The 27,943-nt window shown below is 40.2% G+C and overlaps 2 long non-coding RNA genes across 2 annotated transcripts; one reads left to right on the top strand and one right to left on the bottom strand.

Moving 5' to 3' along the window:
• Nucleotides 1-663: 663 nt before the first annotated feature.
• Nucleotides 664-23,330, bottom strand: LOC146441860 (uncharacterized). The gene is made up of 3 exons (XR_014849537.1): nt 23,245-23,330; nt 7,379-7,547; nt 664-2,370 (listed from the first exon to the last, which is right to left on the bottom strand). It is a non-coding gene; the product is annotated as an uncharacterized LOC146441860 (long non-coding RNA).
• Nucleotides 14,880-18,136, top strand: LOC146441861 (uncharacterized). Its single transcript, XR_014849536.1, has 3 exons — nt 14,880-15,281; nt 17,155-17,315; nt 17,948-18,136. It is a non-coding gene; the product is annotated as an uncharacterized LOC146441861 (long non-coding RNA).
• Nucleotides 23,331-27,943: the final 4,613 nt, after the last annotated feature.

Raw genomic sequence — 27,943 nt, 5'->3', positions numbered from 1 at the left:
TGCTTCACTCGGTGTTTCATCAGCTGACATTTTGAAAGCTGCTTTCTCACCACTCTGAGTTAAATTTGCTATAAACCAGTCATTCTTCAGGAGATCAAACACATTAAAAATAATAAAAAAAGGATCTTCTGAGATCCAAAGATGTAGGCATTATTTTGATCCTATGAATTTGTATCCGTATCTCTTCTGTGTCCTTTTACTAAGGTTTCTATTTCTCACCCCTCTCTTTAGGTCTGAGGGATGCAGGGAAAGCTACCCCTTCACCTTCTCTCTTCACACAATAAACACTGAATGAAGTTCATACTGCAAGCATTGCCAGTAGAATCTCTCGTTCCCCAGCAAAAGAGATTAAAAGTGTCTCTTGGCACATCTCATCGGGGGACTTCTTTTATCCCTTGAATCAACAGAAGCTTTGGATCAACAAAAAGAACGGAAGCAGGTGTGTCTTTTACCTCATGCCAATCTATCCTAGTCTCCATCCAGAAAATTGTTCTTTAGCTCTCCCAAGGATACTCAGCACTTGGGTAACCATTTGTTTCTGCTTTATCTTGACAGTACAAACCAGAATAACAATAACCCTGGATGCAGAAGGACTCAAAATCACCTATGCTTTTATTATTATTATTTCATAAACATGATATATTGTATTAAAAATCCACACAAACTGTCATGTTATCAGATATGAAGCAGTACTCTTCTTCAAGGTTATGCTTAGCATTTCTCAAATGCACCTTTTAATCAGAAATTTCCGGCTGTCCACAAAAAAGTACCTCTTCAGTGGATATTCTCTTATCTTTACAAAGTGTCTTTCTTGAACCACAGTTTCACACACACTCTAAGACTTTGAAAGAGTGGTTTTAACCTTCTCTTCTTTCCCACAGTTGCTCATTTGCACATTGCACTTTCAATCCTATGTTGGCAGGGCTGTTTAGGGATTTTGCATTGACCTGGATAGGGGAACTAGGGAGCACACAACAGGGAACTGCTTTTTTCATTGGCAGTGCTAACCATTCAAATTGTACATGGGATTATGGCTACAGTAGGTTTTCTTGGGCTGACATGAAGACAAAATTGCAGTTTGCTCTTGCTATGCTCTAGTCTTAACTGACATGAATAAGCGCTACTCCAAAGCCATGCTGTGCTTCCACATTAATGTTCCTCTGCTAAAAGACAGGACATGGGATCTGTCCTGCAGCAGAGTGGGAGCAGTTCTGGGTTTTATTTGGGGTTAGGTTTTTTTTTGTGTTTTGGGGTTTTTTTTGTTTGTTTTGTTTTGTTTTGATTTTGTGGCGCAAAGCAGCAATTTCCTGCCCTACTCTCCCAAAAGAGATGCTTTTGAATCAGCAAAGAGCCAGCTGATATCCCAGATTTGTGTTCTCCCTTTTTTTTGGTGTTTCTCTTTCAGTGATATATTTTTGTTCCCTAACCTGCCATAACCTATTTCCACACTTCTGTAATCACTTGAGAAAGAGTGATCTCTCCCCCACTCATTCCTACTGCCTACCTCCCAATTCTACCTGTTGCTGGAATCTCAAATCCTCAAGCATTAAAAGAGGAGAGGCTTTTTTTCTCAGCTAAATTAACACCAATCTGCTCTTGTTAGCTCGACGTTCTCCTGAGAGCAGCCATACAACCTCTTCATTTCATTTCCCTTCCTCTTGCTGCCTAAGAAGTAGCACATCCTCACACCAGAGACACTTGTGTGAATCAATTTGCAGTGACCAGCTTAAATGTCTCCTGGGCCACTCGAAGCTTCTTTCATTTGGATTTGTAGAGTGAAGAAATATCTACCTTGTGATGGCTGTAAAAGAAACCTGAAAAGGGACAGAAGTAAAGGGCTTTGTTGGCATACTGTGCTTGCTCCTCAAGTCAGCTTCCACAGCCTCAGTGGGAGCATCATCAGCCCTGCTGAGCATGTCTAAAACATTAGTCTTTTTCATGATCCTTCCAATTTTCTTCGTACACATTGGACATTTGGGCATTTGTGTAGAAAAGCAGTCTGATTTCTTCCCTCAGGACCAGTTTCATGCCAGTAATCCTTGCTAAACTTGACACAAGCAAGGGTGAAATCCTGGCCCAGCTAAAGTCAATGGCAAAGCTCCCATGAGAAAGAGAGTCCAGATCATACTGTCAGCTTTTTGCACAAGAACCAACCTTCTCATGCCTGCTTGCCTGTGGGGATGTCTGTCGGAAGATACATTCCTTCCTCCTGGTGGAGAAAGAGCTGGAAGGCAAGTAAAACTAGGCCAGTGTGCAGAGGGTCTTAAATGTGATGTTAGAGCTTTTAAAGATGGTCTTTCTTTCTCTTTGAAAGGTGTGTTATAAACGTAGCTGACAGGTGAAAGGCTCCCCCAGGTATCCTCATCACACCTAAAATGACAAAACAAGTTGTAAGAAGCAATTCGTGCATTTTCTCCCTCTGCCTTTTCTCCAGGGAGTATTTACTGGAGAGGAAATAACCTTAAACAAATTCAGAACCTCTGTCTGTTCTGCACATCACACCTGCAGGGGAGGAGCTGTCTAACCTCGTGGGTGATTATTCTTTTGTTTTTTAAAAAAAAAGCAAAGGTTTTTGTTTTTTTTTACCCATAGCACTGATGGATAAACCAGTTTCTTACCGGCCTCACTGTCAAGCTGCTGCACCAACAGCTATCCAATTACTCACTAAATGTCTGTGAATCCTTTGGTCTGTTTGAGACTATTTGCAGTAGGTTGCAGACTCCAAGTTACGACGTCTTGCTGGAGAAATAAAAGTCTTCTTTGCCGTGGTTTTGCTCACTCTTTTACAGCATTGCATTTTGTCATTTCACTGCACCCCAAAGATGAAAGTAAAATACAAAATAAGATCTTCTAAGATTTTTGTATCTTCTTGGCTCTAAAATATCCTGAGGGCAGGGAAAGGGGAACCTCAATATAATCACAATAGCATTTTCAGGGTAGAAACTGTGGAGGTTGTAAAAACAATAAAAAGGTCGATTGTGTTGGTAACATTGATCTCCTTTAGCTGCAGTTTTGGGTGTGCTGAAGACATTGTTCTATGGCTGGAGAATCCTCTACATTCCCAGAGAAGTTAATAAGGAGCATGAGATTTTCATGCCCAACGCTCACTCTCTGGTAGGAATCAACAGCAGTAGCTATTTCCTTGTTCTTTGTCTAGCCTATGCAATCACATACAAAAAGCTTACATGCTCTACACTTGCAGTAATTTAAACTTTTGGGGCTGCTGGTTTTGTTTGAAGCCACATATTCCCACTAACTGTAATCAGAAATATACCTGCTATCAAAGGCAGAATATTCCCCTCGCTGTCCAGCAGATTGGTTTGCTGCAAGAAAACTACCTACACAAGCAAATATCCCAGACATGTCAGACTTCTAACAGAGCCATGAATTCTGGTAACAGTCAGAGGTAGAACATTAATAACTAGAACTATAAAACAAATCTAAAAACTGCAGAATAATAATAAAAAGATATTTATAGAGGAAACAGAGGAGATGCAATAGTAAAAGAGCCTCCCTCTGGATCATCAATTCATGAGTTCTGTGATCCTGAATAATGGGCATGCTTCCAAACGATAAAACACATCAACTATTCAAAATCACTAACTTTCCTCTTGCGTTCCTTAAAGGTGAATTGCAGCAAAAGTATAAATTTTAGTGGGCAGTAACTTGTGTGCATTTTACTACCATAGGAAGTGAATTTCACAGTATTTATTGGAAATCATTATCTTGCTCTGCTTTTTAAAATTTAATTTAAATTTTTTCAGAGCAGCAGCAAAGCTGACACAGCCTAATACTGGTGATAGAGTGATACTCTCTGAAAGAACTCCATGGGAAAATCTGCCATGATTTGCCAATAACAGCATCTGTAATGATATTTGCCTGTCAAAAATCAGTAGAACATCGAAAATAAAATAATTAAATGTTTGTGTCTGGAAAGGACTTATGGGCAGGGATCATGAAGTAGCAGAAGATCTTTAACTGATCTAAGCAGCAACATCAAAAAAATCAAGCCTCCATGGAAGCAAAACACTCTGCCCTATTTTCAGTCTTATTGGTTAATTAATTCTTTAATTCTTTATAATAATTTCATTTGGGACTCTGAGAGCAGATGTAACCACTTGCTCAATTATGGAGTGTTTCACACCTGCTCTACCCAGACAGAAGAGGCAAGCAGGTGAAAATCAAGCTTCTGCCTATTCTAATCAAGGCATTTTTTGGCAGAAAGAGCATTTTTTATTATTTCAAAAAACTCCTGCTGGTAAAAATCCACCACCACATTAAATAAAACATATGTATCTTAATGTGGGGAAATCAGGCCTTTGCTATTATTATGGCGCCAAACACCTAAGGGTCCTAACTGTTATGTATTATATATACAGCTCAGGATATGATTGATAAAAGAAAACTAACAATCAAAGAGGGATGCAGTCAAATGAAATATGAATCTGAGTTTTTGGGTGTGCACACATACATTTTTCTGTTTCATTGTAGGTGGACAGGCAAATATGAAGTGTTCTTATCTGACCATCATTAACCAACTCATTTTCAGTAGGTGTTGGGGTAGAAATGCTTATTGTTATTTTGAATACTGTTTTCATTTCAGCCTGAGGAGTGGTGAGGTTTTTCTCTTCTGACCTCTTTCACGTGATCCCATGCTGATTTAAGTAAATGGAATTTCACCATGAGTTTCATGAAGTCTCTAATATTTTCCCAAGGGCCTTCTGACAAGAGATAATCTATGATTGCTTCTTTTGATGTTATCAGATCTGTCTCCTGCAATCCACATCTGTTTATGGAATACATTCACCTGGTAATTGGTTATTATTGCATACAGGCTTGCTGAGAAGGACTGGATTCAGACACTATTGTATTTGCAGTGCCTTCAGATCAGGCTTTAGGATTGTCAACCTCTGACCTAGCTGCAAATAATGTTAAGGAAAAGCCCAAAAAGTAATGCTATTAAATGCAGGGAAACTTCAAAAACAACAACATATGGCATGCACGTAACTACTAAGCACCTACCAAGAAATCCTTGGTCTAGCACCATAAACCCTTAATCCAGAGATACCCCCAAAAGAGAGCCCCTAAATAACCTTGTAATAAGAATTCCATACTAAAGAATGGGCTCTAACAGTCTCTAATCCATTTGGAGGCTTCTTCAGTATTTGCTTCTGACTAGCAGTTAGACAGACTGCCAAAAAGTATATACAACTGTTTAGTCTCTTAAAATCTTTAAACACTAACGGCACCACAATCAAATTGTGTCACTCAGCCTCAGATCCAGACAGACAAGGCTAAATGTGATCGAATTTAGACAGCTAAATTGTATGTTCATATCAAATGTGCAAGGATCCCCATCTATGATTTTCCACAAGAATGTGTAAAAGGCAAGCTCTGTCTGCTGAATTGTTGTAGCTCATGTTTTAAAGAGATAGACATGGGTTAGGCAGCAAACAGAGGAAACAAAAGATTATTTATCATTTGATGTTTTCTAAATTATTCTATAACAATCTGTAAAAACGTCAAATACAGAAAACCCATCACTTGGCATTTCCTTGCTGTGCTCTTGTGAGGAATCCAACTCAGCAGGGACTTAAGCCTAACACCTTCAGATCTCCCAAGTTTCAGTTCCCTCTACTACCACAAAAAAAAGGAGCCCAGCCAGATAACAGTGGTGGAAAGTACTGTCATTTTTTCAAACATCAGGCCTTAAGGAAGAGCAGATCATAACAACTTCTCCCGGTTCCCAACTAGAACAGCAAAAGAGGCAAACCCCTTTGTGTGTTTTGTACAGTTTATTTCTTCAGGGCTCCAGCAGCTGTTTCCTTCCTTTGGTTTATTTTAAATTAACACCATGATTTTGTGGGGAAGTGCTCAGGTGTAAAATAAAACTGTAGCATGGTCCTTGTTTTTGATGCTGAAAGCACTGAGAAATAATAATAGGAGCAGCAAATTCCATAAAAAGTATCAAATCTATTTCACAGCAAAAATATATTGGCCTTTCTTTAGTTGTGAATGATGCTAGAGCCTGCATGTTGGTATCCCAAGAATTTGGTGGTGTCTTGGGTTAGGGGTTTGCTTTACTGTGGGAAGGTTAAAGAAGTAGTACACAAAGTTATTTTGCAGATGGGTTCAAAGTAGCAAAGTGATTTCACTGCTGGAATATTTCTTTCTGTGTCTGTTCCTTAATTGTAACCCAACTTTCCTTTAAGGGAAATAATTTGTTTACTTCAGGGAAAAAAAAAAAAACCTTTGTGAGGGGAAGAAGAGGGGTAGGCATTGATTTCATCTCTGTGGTGACCAGTGACAGGACCAGAAAGCATGGCCTGAAGCTGTGTCACGGGAGGATTTGACTGGATATCAGGAAAAGGTTCTTTACCCAGAGGGTGGTTGAGCACTGGAACAGGCTCCCCACAGAAGTGGTTGCACCATCAAGCCTGTCTGAGTTCAAGAAGAGTCTGGAAAAATATTCTTGGCACATGGGGTGGTTCTTGGGCTGTCCTGTACAGGGCCAGGAGTTGGACTTCGATGTTCCCTGTGGGTGACTTCCAACTCAGGCTATTCCATGGTTCTGTGATTTTCAAGCCTGCCAAATTAGGTGGGAAATTATATTTCCACTATGGCTGCCAGCTTTGTCTCATTCCATTCCTGACAGAAAACCCAGAAAGTGACATGACCGATCCCCACAGCTTGCAAAAATGCAGGGACTTTCAATGAGAGTCACCTGAATCGATGGCTCAAGCACTCCCAGCTGCTCAGCTACTTTGTATGCCATTAGGCAGCTTATTACCCCAGCAGGCTCACCTGGAGAGCCCACAGGCATTTCTTCAGGCTGCTCCGGAGGTCTCCTGTCAAATGGGATGGGATGCTGATGCATCAGTCTTCCAGCCCCTGTGGAGAATGCTGCCTTAAAAGTGTGGGGGGCAGGGGGTGAACTTGAATGACAATTCATGTTGAGGGAAATGGAAGGAAAGCAAAAAAATACTTCTTGTCTCGCTATGAGAACCCTGAAATTTTGCTAGTTCTAGCCTAACAGTGCTGCTGTCGAGACTACTGCATCTGTTGGCTAATAAAATATGATGCTCCAAATGGAAAACAAGATATGCCAAACCAGTTTTCTACCAAGGGTTACTTTCAAAATTTCCCAGAGGATGGCTGTGGGTCTTGGAGCATATTACGTCATGTTATCATCTTAGAGAATTGCATCATGTTTATTTTGGGATGTGGAAAGGAATGCACTTAGAATTTGTTGTTTGGATCTAGGGATCTGCCAAATGCTCAAAAAGGAGAATCAGACTTCTGACAGTGCTGCAAAACACAAAAACATCAGGCACTAACTAGAACCTGAGTGGCAAAAGAATAGAGTAATAAAAGTTACCAAATCCTATTATGTTTTGTCTTCTTTCCTCAAAAAATGTGAAGAATAACTTTCAAAGGTCATATGCCATGGAAATCAGCAGGCTGTCCTCTGAGGGTTGATGCAGTGGGCTGATGCTGGCTGGATACTGGGCACCCACCCAAGCTGCTCATTCACTTTTCTTCTGCAGCTGGACAGGAGAGAGAAAATGTAATGAAGGGTTCATGAGCTGAGATAACTTGTGGAAGAGATCACTCACTAAATACCATCACAGGCAAACCAGGCTTGAATTAGAGATACTAATTGAATTTATTGCTAACAAAATTAGAGCAGGATAATGAGAAGTAAAATAAAACCTTAAAAACATCCCTCCCTCCTTCCCAATAGTACATCCTCCACCCGAGGTGCAGGGAGACAGGGAATCTGGATTATGGTCAGTTCATCACCTGTTGTTTATCCCATTTCTCAGGAAGAGGAGTCCTTCCCCTGCTCCACCCCGGGATCCCTCCCACAGGAGACAGTTTTTCATGAATGTCTCCAGCCTGAATCCATCCCACAGGCAACAGTCCTCCCAAAACTGCTGCAGCCTGGCTCACTCTTCCACAGAGTGCAGTCCTTCAAGGAGGGGCTGCTCCAGCATTGGTTCTTCTCTCCATGGGCCTCCTGTGGGGTCACAGCCTCCCCCCCAGGCATCCACCAGCTACAGCATGGGGCTCCTCGATGGGCTATGGGTGGATCTCTGAATCCCTGTGGATCTCCATGGGCTGCAGGGGCACAGCTGCCTCACCATGGGCTGCAGGGGAATCTGAACGCCAGTGGAATCTGAGTTCCAACACCTGGAGCACCTCTTCCCCCTCCATCTCCACTGACCTTGGTGTCTGCAGAGTTGTTCCTCTCACAGATTCTCACTCTACTCTTCTCTGGCTGCAATGAAAACTGCGCAATAACTTTTTTTTTTCTTCTTAAATCTGTTATCACAGAGGCATTGCCCCCATTTCTAATTGTCCCAGCCTTGATCAGCGGCACACCCAACTTTGCAGCTGCTAAGGATTGACTCTGCCAGACATGGAGGAAGCTTCTAGCAGCTCCTCACAGAAGTCACCCCTGTATCCCCCCACTACCAAAGCTCAGCCATGCAAACCCAGTACAGCTGGCTTGGGAGGCTTCCTGGGATATGGTAGTAATTGATTTTCTGTATTTGAAGTTTACTAGAGAAAGACTGCACTGACATAAGTCAAATGACATGCAGTAACTAACCTTTTTCAGTGTTTGGCTCTTGAATATATAATTTTCTCCATGATTTTCAACATTTTGATTCAGTTCTCGCTTTGGTGTTAGGCACTTCAATGTATACATAAATACTGCTGTTGAGCAATGACTCCAAAGAATTGTACTGAATTATGCAATGTTTTTAACTAAGTTATCAAAATTTTTTTTAAAAGTTTGCATAGTGTTAACCTCTCCTTTTGGTTGTTATTCTGTATTAAAGCTGTGCCATAAAGTAACTTTTATGATAGACAGTTGTAAATACCGTGACAGAATTTTTTTTTTGTGAGCCTGTCTAAATATCCCAGAAATAAAACCAGAAGGTATCATAGTTTATTTTCACATAATTGTGTTTAACTAATGTACAGTCTAATTTAATAGCACAAACCAGGTATCCCAATAAATAAGATTATTTCCATGTTCTGCTGGGAAAGTACTAATATATGTATACAAATATGTAGAGGTACATGTGCAAGACTGATATCTGTAGAAACTCTTCTTGTAAAGACAGTTACAGAACCTGACCAAGTAGCCCTGTATATAATGAGGAATTTGATGTTACTTACTTGTCCTTCAGAACACTGGATAAATGTATTAAACTGGACCTCAGCATCCCCCTTAATAGCATTCCTGTTGCTAGGAAACGGTTATCAGGACCCCATCCATAAGCCTTGTCTTTGGGACTGCTTTCATACTTTACTCAAAGCCCTAGCTCTGACATCCTTGAAATTGTGTTTTCATTTTTCATTTTCTTTCCTGCTACTTTTCGCCATTGTTTTTTGCTTACAAAATCCAGTTTTGCAAATGAGCAGATAAATATCATGTAACTAACCAACTGTGTAAAACAGCAATCTCCTTCAAACTGTATCCTCCAAAAGTATTCCTGGAGTAGCTTTTTGCCCTCATCATTTGTCCTGGAATAAGTTTTAGTGTGGATGGGACCACTCATAAAAGGTCATCACTGTCCAAGTATTTACTGAAACATCTGTATTTATGTGTAAACCACAAAGATTTCTTTCTCTTCACTGCTGAGGTATTTATTGCACCCACCTACTGCAAGATTATGCTTAATTAGAAGCCTCATTGTTTTGTTTGATGCTCTTTTAGTTGATTTCACTCTGCATATGATTCCCATGGATTCACTAAAGGGAAAGGACACTAGGTCCTCTTGCTTATCAAGCTTATAAATAGATTTCACAATTTATCTTTCAAAAATCCTAGCAAAGCCAAAACGATAATTATAGCTGTATAATTATTAAAATGTGTTCCTAGCTGAGCTTGTTATCACCTCTCAAGAATCAATGAAGGAATAGATGCCGTGGATTTAATGATAGGGTTGTTTTAGTGGTTCTTGTTTTACAAAGCAGAAGTAAGGAGATGGTAAAAAGGTCACAGAAGGTGGCAAAAAGGATGAATTCAGCATTCTGCTGTAGAAAGTGCTCTTTAGGATCCTCCAAGGATGTTTCTAAAAAGCTAGTCTAAGATATAAAAAAGCCCAAAGCTTCTAGACTTACCCCATTTAACCTTTTACATACCCCTGATTCAACACAATCTTCACATATACATTGCCAGGACACTTTTCCCTCAGCGTTTCAGACTTCTGACCTTGCAGCTGTTGTAAGTCAGTCACAGCAACACGTCCTGCTGTACCATGTTATAAATAAAGGTAACTTGCTCATCAAATGCCAAAGACTGCTCAGTGCTATACAGGCTGATCCTGCAGTTCTCATACAGGCAGGACTGCCACTGATGGAAGACTTCCTTCATTCCACTGATGGCATCAGCTCCTTTTTATTCATAGAAGTATCCATCAGGATCCACTCAAATGAAATCATGGGTTTAGACAGAACATCCAGTGTGAGTGGAGTGTCAAAGGGTGAATTCCTGCATACAGTAATCCTTCAGTCTTCAGTGCAATCCCTGAAACCTTGCTCCATGAAGAGCTTGGTCCCCCAGCTCCCTGAAACCACTGGGAACCTTGCCTCTGTACAAAGTTTTACTTCAATGCTACTGAGAACAATTTCTGAGTCATTTTTAATGCTCATTTCTTACACTGCCCTCTGTTGCTTTAGCCAGGCTATGAGGTCTTCCTTCTGCTTCTTGCATAAGGCAGTGTATTGCAAAGGCTTTCACTTAGCCCTGTCATACTGCATTTCCAAACTGACATTCAGCTTCAAAACAGAGAGGGAAAAATTTGGAGTTGGGGACAAGATGCTGCCAGAATCATCTTCTTGTCCTGAAACAGGGATCCTGATGTTCCATTTTCTGGTTATGAGCCTCAGATTTGCCATTAATGAAATGCTGGAATGCTTGATTTATATCACTAATAAGTGATATAAAATTTGTTTTGCTGCCAAAGCAGGCTGTTCAGAATGCAGGATGTGAACTGATAAACATGTACTGTAGATCACAGTGAGCCCAGAAAAGAGACAACATTGTAAAACATCCTACATAGCAGTCTTACCATGCAAATCCTAGCATTAGTGATAACTACCCCTCAGTGAATTCATAAATTGCCCAGTGAATCTCTAGCATCAAAAATACATAGACATTGTCCTTGGATTTTACATCCAAATCCCAGCACTCCCTGAAAGCCCTGATTTCAGAAAAACAAATTGCTCCAATTTTGTGTCTGCCTTTGGTGAAGTTGTTAACAGAACAACTTTGTTCTGTAGACCAAACCAGATACAGGTTTAGCCAAATTCTCATTTTCTAAGGAAGACCTGATCACAACTTCATGACTTGAATTTGCTTGTCTGTCATTCATTAAAATATGAGTACCAGCTATTTCACTCTGGGTCCAGTGACAAGCCTAAACAGTGCCACAGTAAAGGAGTGTAAGATATGCTCCAGCTGTCCCCTACAACTCCTCTGTTCTAAATATATCTCTTCAGTGGTTTAACTGGCTTAGTTTCCAGGAAGACTGGCAGAGGTTTAGCTTTCTATGAGGCTATCAAAATGAATGAGCAATAAATAAGACAGAGGATTTAGGGAAAGGTTTGCTCTCATGATGCAACACAGAGTATAGGACTTAAGAAGTAGCTTTGCTGTCCCTGTGTTTTGTTTTGAAAAGAATTTCTGAAAAAACATGATCATCCAGAATATAGTTCTTCTCTTATTTGTATTATCCTCTTTCAAAATCTCAGTAAAACTCTCCCTTTTCAACATACCTTGGAAAAAACTTGGCAACCGACAGGTTCTGCTCTGCTAAGAACAGCGTCTATCAGGCTGCTGGGGAAGTTCCTACTGCTTCCTTACACTCCCCTTCTCCATCTGCTGCCTAATATGCAGCATTTATAGCTCCTGTGGTAGGGAGCTGTCTCGCAGTTGTAGGCTTGTGAAGGAGGTACTTGTCCAAGGACAGAACTCTTAGTTCTAAGTTCTAGAAATAGTAATAATTCCCAAGTTTCTCAGCTGTGTTGGAAAAGGGGTATTTATGGCAGTGACAGACACCTTCATAAAAAGGGTCAAGGTACAACTTCCCCAATCCACCCTTGCCTTTCTCTTTGCCTGTGATTGTTTTGTGCATGGGCCTGACCCTGAGGAGAGGAGAGGAGAGGAGAGGAGAGGAGAGGAGAGGAGAGGAGAGGAGAGGAGAGGAGAGGAGAGGAGAGGAGAGGAGAGGAGAGGAGAGGAGAGGAGAGGAGAGGAGAGGAGAGGAGAGGAGAGGAGAGGAGAGGAGAGGAGAGGAGAGGAGAGGAGAGGAGAGGAGAGGAGAGGAGAGGAGAGGAGAGAATAGCCTTCAGAAAGTCAAAACTATACCTTTATCTGCCTCAGAAGCATGTGAGTAAGCCACTGAGAAAGAAAGCAAACTGGACCAAGGATGTTGGTCAGGCACACGAGAGATATGCAACTTTTTTGATTCTCCAGGGTCTGTCAGGAATTATAAGACAGGTTTGGGATCTCATCACCTCCATGGTGATGAAAGTTTTGGGCTGATGGCACTGAGGCCTCAGGCTTTAAAGACTCTCCAGGCAGGAGATTTCAGTGAGAACACCTGTCAGAGGAGACACACAGCTAGGCCATTTTCATAGCTATTGTGAAGAGAAATTGGGGAGCTTAGCATGACTTGTTTGCACTGCAATCCTACCTCTCAGTAAGATTTACTACTGTGAAGTTCCCCACCCCCCAGATTTCCTTCTCACTTTGCAGAGGGGCTGGAGAAAGGTTGAGTCTGCTCCTCAGCCAAGCCTGAAGGTTTTTGTGTGTTGCTAGCAGCATGGCAGGGCCAAGGGAGTGTTGCCTGTGGATTCGCACCTCCCATCACTTTTGCATGCTGCTTTTTGGCCCCAGTGCCCTCAGAAGCACAGTGTCTGCCAGGCACTCTGCCACAAATCCTCTCTCAAGAAAAGACAGGTGGAAAGCAACAATTAATTCTGCTCGGTGGAACACTCATTTAGGCAGCATTGCTATTGGAATGATCACTGAAGAGGAGGGGACTTTTTTATGCTGTCCCTCAAGGCAGGAAAAGCCTCAACTCATATGTGATAGTTCTAGAGGAGGTATGTTTGAATAGCTGCTTGAATTTTTTTTTTTTCTTATACCTTTTCCCTACTGAGCAGTCAGGTTAACAAGTGGGAGCTCATTCAATTGAGCAGAGGTGGCCTCTCGACTCCTGTGAGCTTATTCTGCCCAAATGAACTTATTTAGTGAGGCAGCTTCCCAAGGCTGAAACTCATTCCTTTGAACTTTCACACTTTGTGGGCCAGCAATTAAAGATATTAAAGGAGAGGATGAGGGAGGGCACAATTTCTTCATTTTGTTCTCCTGTTTGTTTGTTTGGAGTTCAGCCACTAGAAGTGTGACACCTCTGGCGCTTAAAAGAAATCAGACTATAAAATACCCTATTGCTTTTGTCTCTTGGCTTTCTCGGTTGCAGAGTGTATAACTCAGCAGGAGGAAAGGAAGCCATGGCTTTTATCTTGGCATCTAGCTCCTGGCACTTATGCTTATGTTATCAGCCTTCAGGAGAGGCTATTGCATTTTAACCATTTTCACGATTGCTCAATTATCAGTCTGTCATTTCATCCAAATTTCAAGGGGTCTTGACCAGTTCTGTTTTCACCACAGATTCAAAGCTGATTACATCTTTGGGATCCTTACAAACTCCATCTCTGAACCTCGTGTTTTCCTGCAGGATGGTCTTGTTTTTTTGTTTTTTTTTCTTGGAGACTCTTTGTCTGTGGTTATTACTTTGGCTGCCTTAATAAGAAAGAGCCATCTGGAGGCATGGTTGACCGAGTTTGCACCTGCGTCTACATCTGCACTGTCTGGCCACGTCAGGTGGATGTTCACCTAAAAGATCTATCTCAGTGTGATAAAAAGGAAAAGAAAAGGGAGGGAGGGTGTAAAACTGTTATTCCTGCCTCACTGCAACAGCAGGTGCACCAGATGGCTCACCAAGTAATTAGGGTGAAGAAACAGTGTCAAGACTTCATGTGGTGTGGTCTGTAAATGATCATCAAATCAAATTCTTTATCAAAGATGGAGTTTTCTCTCTCCCCATTGGCAAATCGATACACATTTGAAACAGTGCATGTAATCTGCTTCCTTACTTGCAGGCACCTGGAATGCAGACAGAGAAACCTGGTCAAGAGACCATTCTTGTTAAGCAGCCATCTGTCCTAACAGACTGTCCCTAAGCATTCCCAGCCTGTTGAGTAGTTATGCTTTGCTTTATTCGAAGACAATTTTTCCTTAAAAATATTTTTTTCGCCTCCTTAAGTGGTCACCTAGAGGAAATTTTGCCGTGCAGTCTGTAAGGTAAACAGCACAAGGCTTCCTGGTAGAGCTGTGCTTTGGCAGCAGAACAAGGACTTTGCACTGGTTTAATCTACAGATATACTTATTTCTAAAGCTTCTTGTATTTCCCCCTTTTTCTTAGCTTTTCCCTGTGCTAGCTCCCTTGGATGCAGGGAGCTACTGGCTCCGGCCAGAGTGTGCTGGACAGATCCACCAGAGCTCTGGTTGGCTTGCTGGGTATCTGTCAGTGTAGGATAACACACTGTCACTGTGTCACAGCCCAAGGTGCCTCTGGAGGGCCACTGCATCCCTACCCCTCTGCAAAGAGCTGCTGCTGCACAGCTGTCTGCTGCCCTTCTCTTCACCCAGCCCCTCTCTACACTCACCTGAAGTAACCACTCTTACCACCAGTGTGTTCTCTCTTATTAATTCTATGCCTTTGTCCCCCATTTGGAATCCCTCGTTGCGCCCATGGAACTCTGCACCACCCTGGCAACCATGGGAGCAACACAACCCCCAGTTTAATGACAGGCCTGAGGCTTTAAATACTTTTACAAGAGTATTTCTGTTTATGTTCTGAGACACCTCTTTTTGCCACACACAGCATTTCGTTAAATAACTACAGTAAAGCAATACCCCATGAAAAAGGAAAAGCCTGAAAATGAGCTTTCAGCTGGCTTCTCAGATAATCATAGAGCAGCAAGAGAGCAGCTGCACAAGGTTTAGATACTCCAGGATAAATTCTGTAGAAAAGCTTACACATAGAAAGAAGTTTTAACAATGTGCATAATGCTAGCCTAGAATTTTGAGTCTGAGAAAGGCAGTCTGTTGTCCTGCTGCTGTTTACTACAAACTGAATTATTTTGATTTGACTGTCAGCATGTTTGGGTTTTCTTCCAAATTATATTCTGCTATGGTGAGTTTACATCTTAAAATTGATAGATTTACCTTTCCAAGTCTGTGATTTTAAAAAGAGGTTTTATTTATTTTATTTTATTTTATTTTATTTTCATTTTATTTTATTTTTGAAAGCTAGTCTGTAGCTGAATGTTCTCTGTTAAAGGGAATTATGATAGAATTAAAGGGATACAGGCAAAGACATGCTACATGCAGGAAAAGAAACCTCACCTGGGTTGCAGCACAGGAGACCAGGATGGGCTGCTGTAGTGCAGGGCCTTGTAATCTGGCAGTACAGTGCAAAGCATTGGCTGCTGAACCCAACAAATTTTGCCTGAACTGCATTTGCACTGCTTATGTAAATAAATCTAGAACTATGACTTTTTATTTTTTTAAAACCTGTTCAGCAGCTAGCCATCAGTATCTAAATTTGCTGGGCTTTTTTGGCCAGGAAGTTTGGCTCAGCTCTTACTCATTTTCCATGGAGATCCAAAAGCTAATCAGAAGAGAGTCTTATTCCTCTGAGACACGAGTACATATCTGGGACTGGACTGTGCTACACAGAAATCCATAGTGTTCTTGTTTTCTTTTAAAAGCTGCTCTCCACCTTCTCTCCTCCCCCTCTGCTCTCCCCTTCCTCTTCCCCTAGGCTTGGCAGGCCTCTGAGCCCAGTTCTTGAGCAGATGCTATTGCAGAAAAGGCGCATGGTGGGAATATCTCCTTGTGGCTTCTCAGGAAGAAAACTCAGTTCCTCACCTGAGCTATCAGGCTCTGGGTCTCAGCTACATGGAGGGGCCTCTGTTCCCATGGATGGTTTGCCACACAGCCTGGAGTTTATTCATTCTTGCTAAATAGCTGAAAACCAGGTACCTGCTCAGGATTCTCTGGAACAGCTGGATTTTAGATTCTGCTCAGTAAATTGGGTGTTTTCTCTTTTGGGCAGTGCTGTGCCTAATTTTTGGACTTATAAATCCTTTACTGCTTCTAGATCTCAGTTTAATATAGAGTCAGCAGTTCAACTCTTTTAATTTCCGCACTCTGTTCAAACCTAGATAATTATCTATCTCTGTAATTACAGTGGTGAGCAGTTTGTCAGTACCTTAAATATGCATTCCTGGTTACTCATCATCATACTCTTCTCCAGTCTAGTAAAAAAGTCAAATTTCCCCATTGCTATTGCTAAAATCACCTTTTCAAATCAAACCTAAGCAAAAAAGGCAGATCTTGTATATGCATTCTGACCTTGACTGTTTCCAGAGCAGACAAAGTATGCTGTATCACCCTACCATCCATCTGGAGTTTACCCCATCAAATATGTCTTCACTGAAAAGATGAAAAAAAATCTGTTTGTAAAATTGCTAGATCTTTACTTTCCTGTAAGAGGCAGTCTAGGAGCTTTCCTCAGCTCTAGTTTGCATTTTTGCTTTTGTTTCTGTATATCTTCATATGTACCAGGAAATGCAGTTAATTTCCCTACTGCTTTTGATTACTTCTGTTTGGCAAACAATGAAGATTAATTGTTTTCTGATGTAGCAGAAACAAACATGATTCTTATTCACAAATAACCTTGGCAGTGTCAAAAGGGGCACACACAGCCCAGGGAACAATTTTCTTAGCTAGCTGCACTTACAGAGCCACAAAGAAAAGTCATTTTGTTGCTGTTTCTGAGATAAAACTATGGCAGAGAACTAAGATACAATCCAAGTTTCATATTCAAATTAATAGGTAATTAAGCTGAAATGCATTTTTAGATTTATTTCCCTGCTTGGTTTTTTGTGGATTTGTTTGGTTTTGTTTTTTGGTTTGTTTTTTTTTTAATATGTATTTCCCTATTTCACAGCTTTTTATGGAATTTTAAGGCTCTGGGTTTTTTTCCTGTTGTATAATCTTAGCTTCCACACCTTGCTGAAAGACCTGTGGCAGGAACATGGAAACAGTGATGGGACTATTCTTGGGGTAGATTTGCAAGGAAAAGAAGAACAGGAAGCTGCCCAGCACCATGCCAGCCTGGGCCCCAGAACAGTTGATGAGAGGAGAAGATTTACTGGTGCAGGTACAGTGCTGTGGTTTAGAATTTTTTTGCTTTCACTTTTTGTTAGCAGCAGGGCTCTGTATAAAAATATGTGGACATACAAGCTGGGACGAAACCTACCTCTGGCATCCTGCTGCATCCCTGTGCTAAACACAAACATACCCTCAGTGATGAATGGAAGAGAGGGCACGTAAATCTTAAGGTATATGTCTTTTTTCACAGATGTGTATAGGGAGTCAGAGTAATTTACCTGCTTATAAAATGAGGCAAATGGATACATTTTCACTGGGAGATGATGGTGTAAAAAATGTTATCATTCTACAAATGGTATCTTTTATATGTTTGCAAAGAGAGAAAGAAAACAAATAGCAAAATTAATCTATTCATTTTGCACTGTGGTAATGTTTCTTCAAATTAAATTATTCCATAATGACCTATTCAGTGCTTTGCATTATCTTTGAAACAAATAGTCTATATTATTTTGGTACTTCTCTGGCCCTTAAAAATTTCTCTCAGTTCTTCAAAAAGCGATGTAGGGAAATAATGTTTATTTCTGATTCACAAATAGGAAACAGGTACTGGGATTCTAAAAATCTTTGTTACTGGGGGGTGTGGTCCCTCTGAATTTCTGTGCATAAGTTTTGCAATTGCAGAACCTAACAGGGGACTAAGATCAAACAAGAATGAGGACAAGACTGACTGAAGCTCACCTCACACTGAGCTCACTGAGATCATCTTACACTGAACTCAGTCTACCCTCCCTTAGCTGCAGGAGTTTTGCCCAAGCAAGAAGTAGAAAATTAGGTCTCAGTGCACATTAACAATATTAATAAAAGCTTTTTTAGTCGTGAATGTAAAAGTCAAATTTCCAGTGTTTAACAGTGGAGTGGTTGACTTGGGTTCAAACAGCCTTTCAGGTACCGAATTCTGCATTGTGAGGATGCCATGCCAAAATATTGATCTTGTTCTGAGCAAAAAGCCAACTGTGCTCAGTGTAAGTCTGTGCTGAAACCATTGTAGGACTAAGCCTTCTGTGGCAGCTATAACATTTGAATTAAGAGACACAGTAGAATATTTTGCAGCTTTTCTAATTAAAATAATAATAATGTAGTGTCTATCAGCATGGAATTTCAAATGTAAGCCTCAGGGTCAAATGGCTTAGAAAACTGAAACTCTGCTCCCTTCCTGGAAAAAAAAAAGGAGATGAAGCAGTTCTAGGCAGCTTCATTTACATAAACTGCAAATATTGTTTACAAATAACACCATCTACTGTGTTCGGCTCTTCATAAATGACAAAATATTCTTACTCATGCACCACAGTAGCGTGCAGCCCAGAAGTGGTAGGTCACTCTCATCAACAGGTAGTGATTTTATGTTTGATAGTACAGTAAAGAGAGCTCCTTTAGAGGGTGCATGATATTCTTATGAGCACAGAGAGTGTTCACAATTCTGGTGCTCTTGAGCATGGCAGGTAAAGCTCATATAACCTGGTGAGCTTTGGGACTGAAGAGAACACATGGTCAAGACAGGTAGGATGCCTTTTTGGGAACACAGCACCAAATCTGCAGAAGTAGATTTGAAATCACAGAACTGAGCCCAATTAGCTGCACATCAGAGTAGATGCTGGTGAAGTGATTTTCCTTGAACTGAAGCCGTGTGGTGGAGGATCAATCAATCAATTTATGAACACCTCGAGGGTAATAATAGTCTAGTGAATGTGAATTTGTCAAGGACAAATTGTATCAAACCAATCTAATTTCTTTCTTTGACAGGATAAGTGAATAAGGGGGAAGCAGTAGATGTGATCTATCTTGACTTCAGTAAGGCTCTTGAGTCTCCTACAGAGCATTCTCGTAAGCAAATTAAGGTATATGATTAAATCACTGCAGAGAGGGCTCGCAGATGGTTGAGAAAACAAAATCAAAGAGAAACTATCAATGGTTTGTCGTAAAACTGGGAGGACATTTAAAATTGTGTATTTCTGAGTCCATTTATATTCAATCCTTTTCTGATCAATGATCTGGATGATGAAATTATGAGGATGCTTTCAAATTTGGAAGGAGTTCCAGAAAATAGCAAATTGTTCCAAAATCAGCTGATGGAAATTTGACAGAGGCACATGCAGTTGCAATTGCTTTGCACATATGAAATTGGGAAAAAACCACTTAGAAAGCAGTATAAGGCAGAGAAAGTGTATGAAGTTAGGGGGATGAAGACAGTGGCAACACTGTGACAATACTATGTTAAAAAATGTTTCTTGTTTTTCTTGGACAAATTAATTTTCATTTGTGAGGAGTAAGAGACTCTAGATGGCCCTAGATGACCTGGCTTGAGCAGAGAGGTTCAAGGTGACCTGCAGAGGTCCTTTGCAGCCTCAACCCTTCTGTGTTTCAGTATCAGTCTGGCTATTGAGACCAGTGATACCTCAGTTAGAGTGAAGCTTCAGGCTTCAGACTATGAGAAAGATGTAAACAAACACTCAAAGGGCAAAAGGAAGATAAGATAAATGACAGAGGCTTGAACAACTTGACATCTGTAATAAGGCTGAAAGTGAAGTTGGCCACTTCTGTATCATTTGTTGCACTGGGCAGCAAATGTCCTCCAATTTCTTAGTGTCATTAAAGCACATAACTAACATTTGAAAACTTGGGCTTCAACAGACTTCTGACGCATGTTTGATTTTGTGTCATTTTGTTGTGTATTTAAAAGCTTAGATGTTCTTTATTTCTTTCTCTCCAATTGAAGTTCATCATGTTCATCACGTTTTCTTTTTTGCCTTTTTGATGCTTTTTTTGTGTACAGAAATATCCCTAGACAGAAGAAGCTCTGCTCTTGATGTTGGCAACCAAGATTTACAGAAAAAAAATCATTTCAGCTCTGTGTACTTAGGGCTTTGTAAATTTTATAGCATTATACCACTTTTTTCTGCATCTCTGTTGTACTGATTGTAGTAACACAGGTGAAGTAAATGAGTAATGTTAGTCAAGAAAATACTGTGGCTTTCTAGAGTAACTATTAATGAAGAAAAAGCCTTGAAACATTTCCAGAACTGGAGGCAGAGAATTTATTGTTCCTGCTGGATCCCAGAATAACTACTGCTTTGTGTCATCATTTTATAATCCTTGTCTGTCAATAAACATAACTGTAGCTAGCAATAAAAATGATACAGGCTCAGTCAGGCAACGCTACCCTGGTAAAACAAATTTATGAGCCAGTTAATATTTTTAATCCTGTTACAGAGATGACCTCAAAACCCAGACCATTTATTTAAGCCTCTATCCCCTAAAGGAGCACATGTGGATGTCAGATAAATGAAACCTGCTTTTGAATCATGTTGATCTTGGGATGAGGTTGAGCAACAAGAGGGAGAAAGGGTGGAACTGCAGACATCTGTCTGCAAAAACAAACCAGCCCCATTAGTGTCTGTCTCCTGTCCAGTACAGAGCTGGTCAAACACTCTTGCAGGCTCAAATGAAGCCGTTCACCTGATAACACAAAATTCAGTACGCTGTATTTTTCCCTTCCCCACATCAGTTACATGCCAGTGATTATTCCAGTTCTACCATTGATCCAAGATGACTTTTCACAACAGGGAGTCATTCTGTTTACACTGCTTCAGAAATCTCTGAGATGTTATTTGATCTACAGCAACCATTAAATGCACAGAGAAGATTTTCTTCTCTATTGTTTCATCTTATTAGGAAGATATAGCAATGACACTGTCTGCTAATTGCCATCCAGCTAGGGCTTTGTGCCTTGTTAATTTTGACTAAGACTCTTCTCCTATATAGCACAGTGTAGATATCACTAATAGGAGAAAGACAGGTAGTTAATTGGTGTCTTGAGTGTTACACAGACAAGTGAAGAATTCACTGACAACCAGTTTTTATTTGATGGAAGGGTCAGTTCTTGTCACTAGTTTCTGCACTGTCCTTTCTCTCTATGCTGCAAAGTATAATATTTTATACTTGTAATGGCTAACAGAAGAACATATGCTGCTGCCCACAACTTATAATGAATTAACATGGGGAATGGTCGCTTTTTAAACCTTGGCCAGGTATTCTCATGAAAGCCAGGGAGGCTCCTCGGTCAGAGTGTATTTTTGCACTGATTGTCTGAGTCTCCTGGAAAGCCTGCAACATATTGAGGCAAGACACATGGTCTTAACAACACAGTCACAGGTTATAGGCACCAAATATAAAGTAGGACTAGCTATAAAGATATGCATTGTTCTTGATAGAGGTTCTACTTCTAGTTCTCATCTGTCATATAAGAGAGGAATTTTTGATGGCTCCCGACAGTGACCCTTTGAGTCCCGAAAGAAAATAACTGAAAGTGTAAGGAAAAGAGTTTTCTTTCACCCAAGCTACTTACAAAATCTCTTTGTTCTTGGACTTAGACCCAAATCCAAACCTTCTGCACTGCCTCATCAAAAATACAGGTTGATGTTTCACTTCTTATGTCTTGTGTAAACCAATGTCCTCTACTGCACACATGGACCTACATCTCAGGCAAAACAAATGATGGTCCTTGTAGAGTGTGAGCTAATTGTTGAGCTAGGTGGACAAAACCAGCAATCAAACATCCTACAACAGGAGATAACAAAAACTTTCTGGTCATGAGCAAATAGATTTTCATACCTGGTCTTACAGAAAAGATGGATTGAATGTATGTTATCTTTCTACAAGTTGGTGGTTTGTAGAGAGTTGGTGTTCTGCAGCCCCCACTAAATGAAGAACTCTGAGTGTGCAGCACCTCTGAAGTAATGCCAAGACTTTTAGATATATATGCCTGCATTAAAGACAAATTTGGTAACCATATGGAATGCTACACATCATATTCAGGGTCTGTCTGTTCACTACAAAAGTTTACTTGTGAAAAAATGTTTTGGTTTTACTGTTAATTTATTCAAACTTCTGCGTCTGAAGAACAGCCTTCAGACAAATAACAGTTTAAGTGTAGCAGCTGAAAACAAACCCCAGGAAGAACATAGCATCAATTAATTTCTTAGACATTAAGATGGCTCTCTGGATAACAATCAGAAGTTGCCAGACAAGAAAAATCGAGCAGTAGGATGAGTGCAACAAAGAGGCCCACTAAATTCAGTACAGACTGGTGACAGTCACACTCTAGATACAGCTTTCCACAGAACTGCAAAAAAGCTAGATGTGATCTTAATCATGTGTAATGATATGGATGAGCACAGCTCAGAGCAGCACCCTTGCACTCTTCATTCTGCCTAATGTGCCAGTGCTCCACAGAAGCTGATGAGTGCCAAATTCTCAACCACTGCTTGAACTTACAGACATTATCAATTTAAAAACAGCACCTCCACCAGAAAATATTTCACCTACATTGTCATAATAACACCTATGATTAGAGAGGGGGAAAAAGAAACCTATGAGTTTTTATCTCTTCCCTCCTGGTTTGGTTTTTTGTGCATTTGAAAGCAATCTGTACATTGTCTGTTTCAATGTTTGCTCAGCCTAATCACTCTATTATTCTTGGAGCTAAGGGAGGGGCTGGGGAAGGAGTGAAACAAAAGCATCACATAGCAAAAAAGAATTTCAGATTTTAAAATCTGAAAAAAGATATTAACACACGCTTTTGTGGATGCATCTAGAGAAGGATAGGCAAAGTGTTTTAATTGACTGGATTTTAAGCTTTGAGAAAGGAAGGGCTGTGTCAATATTCGGCCTGCAGGGAAGGCAGAGAGAGCAGGGGAAGAAAGCAGGTGAGAATCCTCCTCCCTTCTGTGGCTGCCATTCTGTGCCTGTGTTAAGATGTGCTACACACAGCCTGAGCAAAATGCTGATGCACTTCTCTCACAAGTCTGTCTCTGAAAGAGCAAACACTCTCCCAATCAGTTCCCTTCCCCTCTGTGTCTCAGTGCAATTGTCAAGTTTGAAAATTACAGACATTGCATGTGCTTAAGGAATTGCTAACTCACCCTTCTGATTTCCTCCTTCCCTTCTTTTCACCAGGTGGGCAGTTTTCATTTTTCACATTCAGTTTCTCTCCTTGTTTCCGCCTTTCAAATCTAGCAGTGACGCAGGAAGAAAAAATAAAGACGTCAATAGTATAAAGAATATCTCATTAGTTTTGATTTATTACTTTTTCCCTTCCCTTCCCTTGCAGAGAAAACTGTAGATTTAATTTGAGGAGAACCTAACTGGTAAACTGCAACTGAGCAGGAATTCAGCTGGAGAAAAGATGCAACTCAACATGAGCAGTTTTTATAAGCTTACTTAAATCCCTTATACACGAGCTCTTTCTTTTCCTCTCCTACACAATGTGTGTGTCACATTGGCTCTTGTAATTCTGACTACCCTAAAAGGCCACCTTGAAATTCATTTCACAAAATATCATTTCCAAAACATGTTTTCAAAACTTTATTTATGATTAGAGAGGGGAGCTGAAAATTTGACCTTTGATCTAGACTAAATAACTTTTTGCCGGTTCACCCTGAACTGTCATTTCCATTGAATGGACTAAAAGAGGCAGAACATCTGAGAAGCAAAAACCTGTTTTCTGAAAATGCTATGGTTCTGCCAGTGTCTCACAGACAAGTTGGAACTAGTCTATATCAAGCTGCTTTAAAAAATAGTATTTGTATTATTGCAATATTTCTTATTTGAAAATGGAGAATTTTAAGGATGGATATATAAGTGACGGGGGTGGACATTCCCCCACCCCCTTTGCCACAATGTGTGTGAGCCTTTACTCATTTCTATTTCCAGGCAGAGATGATTCCAGATATCTGTTTAGTATTTGAAATGGCTGAATGGGTTTTCTACTCACCATGCAACCAGATGGGACTGAGCCCACAGTGTGCTACTAACTCCCATTTATTTTGCAAAGGTTGTGGCTGTCTTCAAAACTCAGATGCTGAGGCAAATTTTTGTTTCCTAAAACTAAATACATGTTCTGATTTTGCAAGTGCCTAGAGAGGTAACACAGCCCAGGGAAACAGGAATGGGAGGGAAGGAGGGACAGGGAGGAATGGCTGGTTTGGTCGCTGTGTCTAAAATTGACACTGACTTATCAGCTTTTTGGGATTGAGGCCTGGATTGCCCTACACCTCTGTAAAGTGCTTAGCACATTTTGGTCCCTGAGAGCTGTTGCATTAATAATGACCTTGGCTCACACATAACAAACAGCCTTAAGCTCAGGCCAGTCAATATTTAACCTGGGCTGTGGGGGAAAAGAGGGTGGCATCCCAAGCACCATCATCTGAGCTCCCAAGATGCAAGTAAAGCACTCAGCCATCAGGCAGATGTTCTCATTATGTTCATGCCTGCTGCCACATGTTTCATCAGCACTGCGATGGTTAACAGTGAGAATTATCTAAAATACTAACTTTGGCTCCTGATCTTTTCTTCAGTGTTCTCTGAGAACCCAGGTCAATGTCAAATTCTTGTTTATGACAAGAGTGTGGCATAAGTGTGGCAAAAGGGGAATGCACCACTTTGTACCAGGGCAACTCAAGATGGGTTGGGCCGTATCTGTAAAGGCACTGCTCATCTGACATGCACTTCAGATAATGGAAGAAGTTATTCAGAAAAATAATACTCAGGAAATATTCAAGAAATAGAAAATATTTGAGTCCAAAATAGTAATCCATATCCTGGGCTTTTACAGTGCTAATGTAAAACCATAGGAAAAGGATATGATGATATACAGAATTTATGAGCGACTGGAAACAATGTGAGATGTTGCAATAATGCTAGCAATAACAGTTTGTGTCTTTGCAGTGTTCAGTGCAGAAAAGATCATAGAAAAATAATGTTACACAGTTTAACAGTCAATGATCTTTAGAATGTGGTACTACTGAACTAGTTTTTCTCAAGAGGATTCTACCTATGATGGCAGAGAAGGGAGAGAGAAATTCTCTGCATTAGTTTCCATTTTCCAAGGAAAATGCTACTGAGGGAAAAAAAACTAACTTTTATTCACCATTTTGTAACTATTAAATACAGATGCAACATAATGATAAAAATCCTTTTATTTCTAATTATAAAATGTATGAGTGTTATAAATATGTTAAGCTCCTTTGTTGTTATGGGTCAGCACAGACTAAAAAAATGTATTACTAAACAAGCTGTAGTCAATATTGATTTTTGTACTTCCAAAATTTTTAGCCAATGATTACATATTTATGAATATGCATTTTGAAATTTATTTCTGCTAGCAAACACTGTTTCTACAAATAGATTATTTAGCTCCTCTTTAGGGAGAAAGTCCAGATAAACAGAGCCATGTAAAGTAGGTTTGGGAGCATTTGTGGAGGGGAGGTTGTATGGGGGGGAGAAGTGGGAGTATAAGGCAGTTCTGAGTACCAATTAAAAGCAAAATATCTCTAAAGAGACTTTATTTATGTTTTTTCTCCTGTAGTGAGAAAGCTTTTTAATGAAGGAAATGTCCTTTAAATTCAATGCTAAGGGATGTTAAACTGAAGTGTGCATTATAGCACCAATCTAAAAGACTAACAGGTGTTTAATTTCTGTTGAATGATAAAGTACAAGATTTTTTTGAGACTATTGGTGTTAGGGGGTGCTTGTTTACAGCTGGGATCATTAAGGAAAGAAAACTTTAACCTTGACACAACAATAGAATCTGAAAAAGAAATGACTGGCTGTACAACTCCATTTCCTTTCAAGGGCCCAGTGCAGCAGTGCAAGATGTCATCCGGTGTGACACACAGAGGCTTTAACAATAGCACATGTGGAAAACAGTTTAACATTATTTTTTTAAAACATGATGAATTTCTGGAACAATGAATGTTCAGATCTAACTTCCTTCAGCCTTCTCATTCCCTCCTCCTCATCATTATCCGGGTAAATTTATATAAGATCTTTATATCATAGCTGAAGATTCAGCATGTATATAAATAACTCAGTAATACGATGCATTAGGTGTCAATAGGAACCTGGAGAATTGGAGGGTAGGTTAGACATTTTGTTTTATTTTAAAAAATCTTGTTTAATGGCACAAACAAGGTGATGAAATGAAATCTCTAGTGTGTGTGCTTTCCTGGCAATCAAGTTTTGCAGAACAAAGAGAACCGAAACAGCTGAAGAGCAGTCTTCTCTCTCTCACCACCACCTCAGTCACTATATAAACTCATCTGGCTTGTTTATAACACTCCAAAGTTCATTTTTTATGTGGTTATTGTTTAGCGACAGAAAGTCCACCTATATTCTTGTTATTGACTGGGTTGTTTTTTCCCCAGTAGCTTAACGTGAGTCTGCAATACTGCAATAAAAGCTGAAGTTAGTGATAATTTCCTTGGGTCATATCCATTGCATGGTGTTTTTAGGACCACTGAAGTCATGTAAGGGCTCAGTTCTGCCTTTCATGGTTATACAAACTGCTGCTGAAAACAATATTTAGTGAGGAAAGCAAGACTGTGCCCCAGGGCATGAGGAAGGATATCCTCCTTCCACTGACCATTCCCAGATGACAAAGAAAACAGGATTTGACTGAAAAAGCACTGCTAGGAACAACAGCAATACAAATACCTGTAACAGCAGTATAATTAACATGGTAAAGCCATGTTTTGGTACCATTTTAAGTCATGGGACTGTTTTCCTGCAATGACTGTGCCTCTTTAAGATTGTGTAGTGAAGCTAAAAGGTTCCTTTGCAATTTGTGACCTCCATGACTTTTCTAAACAAGGGCATGGAATGCTTCAGAGGCAGCAAGTTTGGATTTGCTGTATGTTAATTGACTCATTAGCTTTCACAAAAACAATGACCTCTACTAACATCTCCTTTACATGGCCCTCTTTGTACTGAATTCTTCCTTTGCCCTGACCAGTTACTTCATCCAGAGTACATCAGGCTGCTTCCTCCCTAATTACTTCTCTAATTCCCATTTGGTGCTGAGCATGGACTAGATTTCTATACAGCTCTTTAGTCTGCTCTCTCCTGGTTTTCCATGTCTTCCTGTTTGTTCTGGGTCATCTTTTGCTTTCTGTGCCTCTGCAGCTTCTGTTCTATTTAGAAATATCACCAGAGTGACAGCAGTTAATGTAAACACACAGAAATTCTTGATGCCAGAATTATGAAAATCTCCTCTTGATGGTATTTTTCCATTATTCACTATACAAAGTGCTGAAGCAATACCTCAAGGAATGTTGGTTTCTTTATTTTTCCTTGCATCATCCCAGTTTCAGCTGATCGCTGATTTCTTCTGAGCCAGGATTCAAATATATTGGACCCTGCTCCTTCTGGCTCCTGGAGTTCTTTTGGCTGCCATCTGACCAGGGCCCCCATAGCTTTCATCTGTTTTCACTCCAAATCCTTCTTCTAAAATGTAAAATGATGGCCTCTAGCCAGCACGTTGCCTTTTACTTTTCCTGTGGCCCAGACCTCAGTTAAAGATTTAACAAAAGCAAAAAAGCTCTGTTTCAAGCCAAATAAAGGAATAAAATCTAAAAGTTTTTCCAGATGAGAATGTTGGACATTTCACAGGCAGCTCATATGCTCTTTGGCAACTGAAATCTAGCACAAGCTTTGCTCACGTAACACAAAATAGGGGTTTTTATATAAACTATTTCTGGAGCTTCCAATTGTTGCCTTTTTCTTTTAATACCTCCTATTTTATAAAATCTACATGGAGGATGAAAGTAAGTGAAACTTTGCATC

Source organism: Lichenostomus cassidix, chromosome 2 (assembly GCF_008360975.1).
Source record: "Lichenostomus cassidix isolate B80296 chromosome 2, HeHo_3.0, whole genome shotgun sequence".
In the NCBI taxonomy this organism is placed as follows: Eukaryota; Metazoa; Chordata; class Aves; order Passeriformes; family Meliphagidae; genus Lichenostomus; species Lichenostomus cassidix.
The sequence above is the reverse complement of the archived record's forward strand: the minus strand, read 5'-3'. Positions and strand labels throughout refer to the sequence as shown.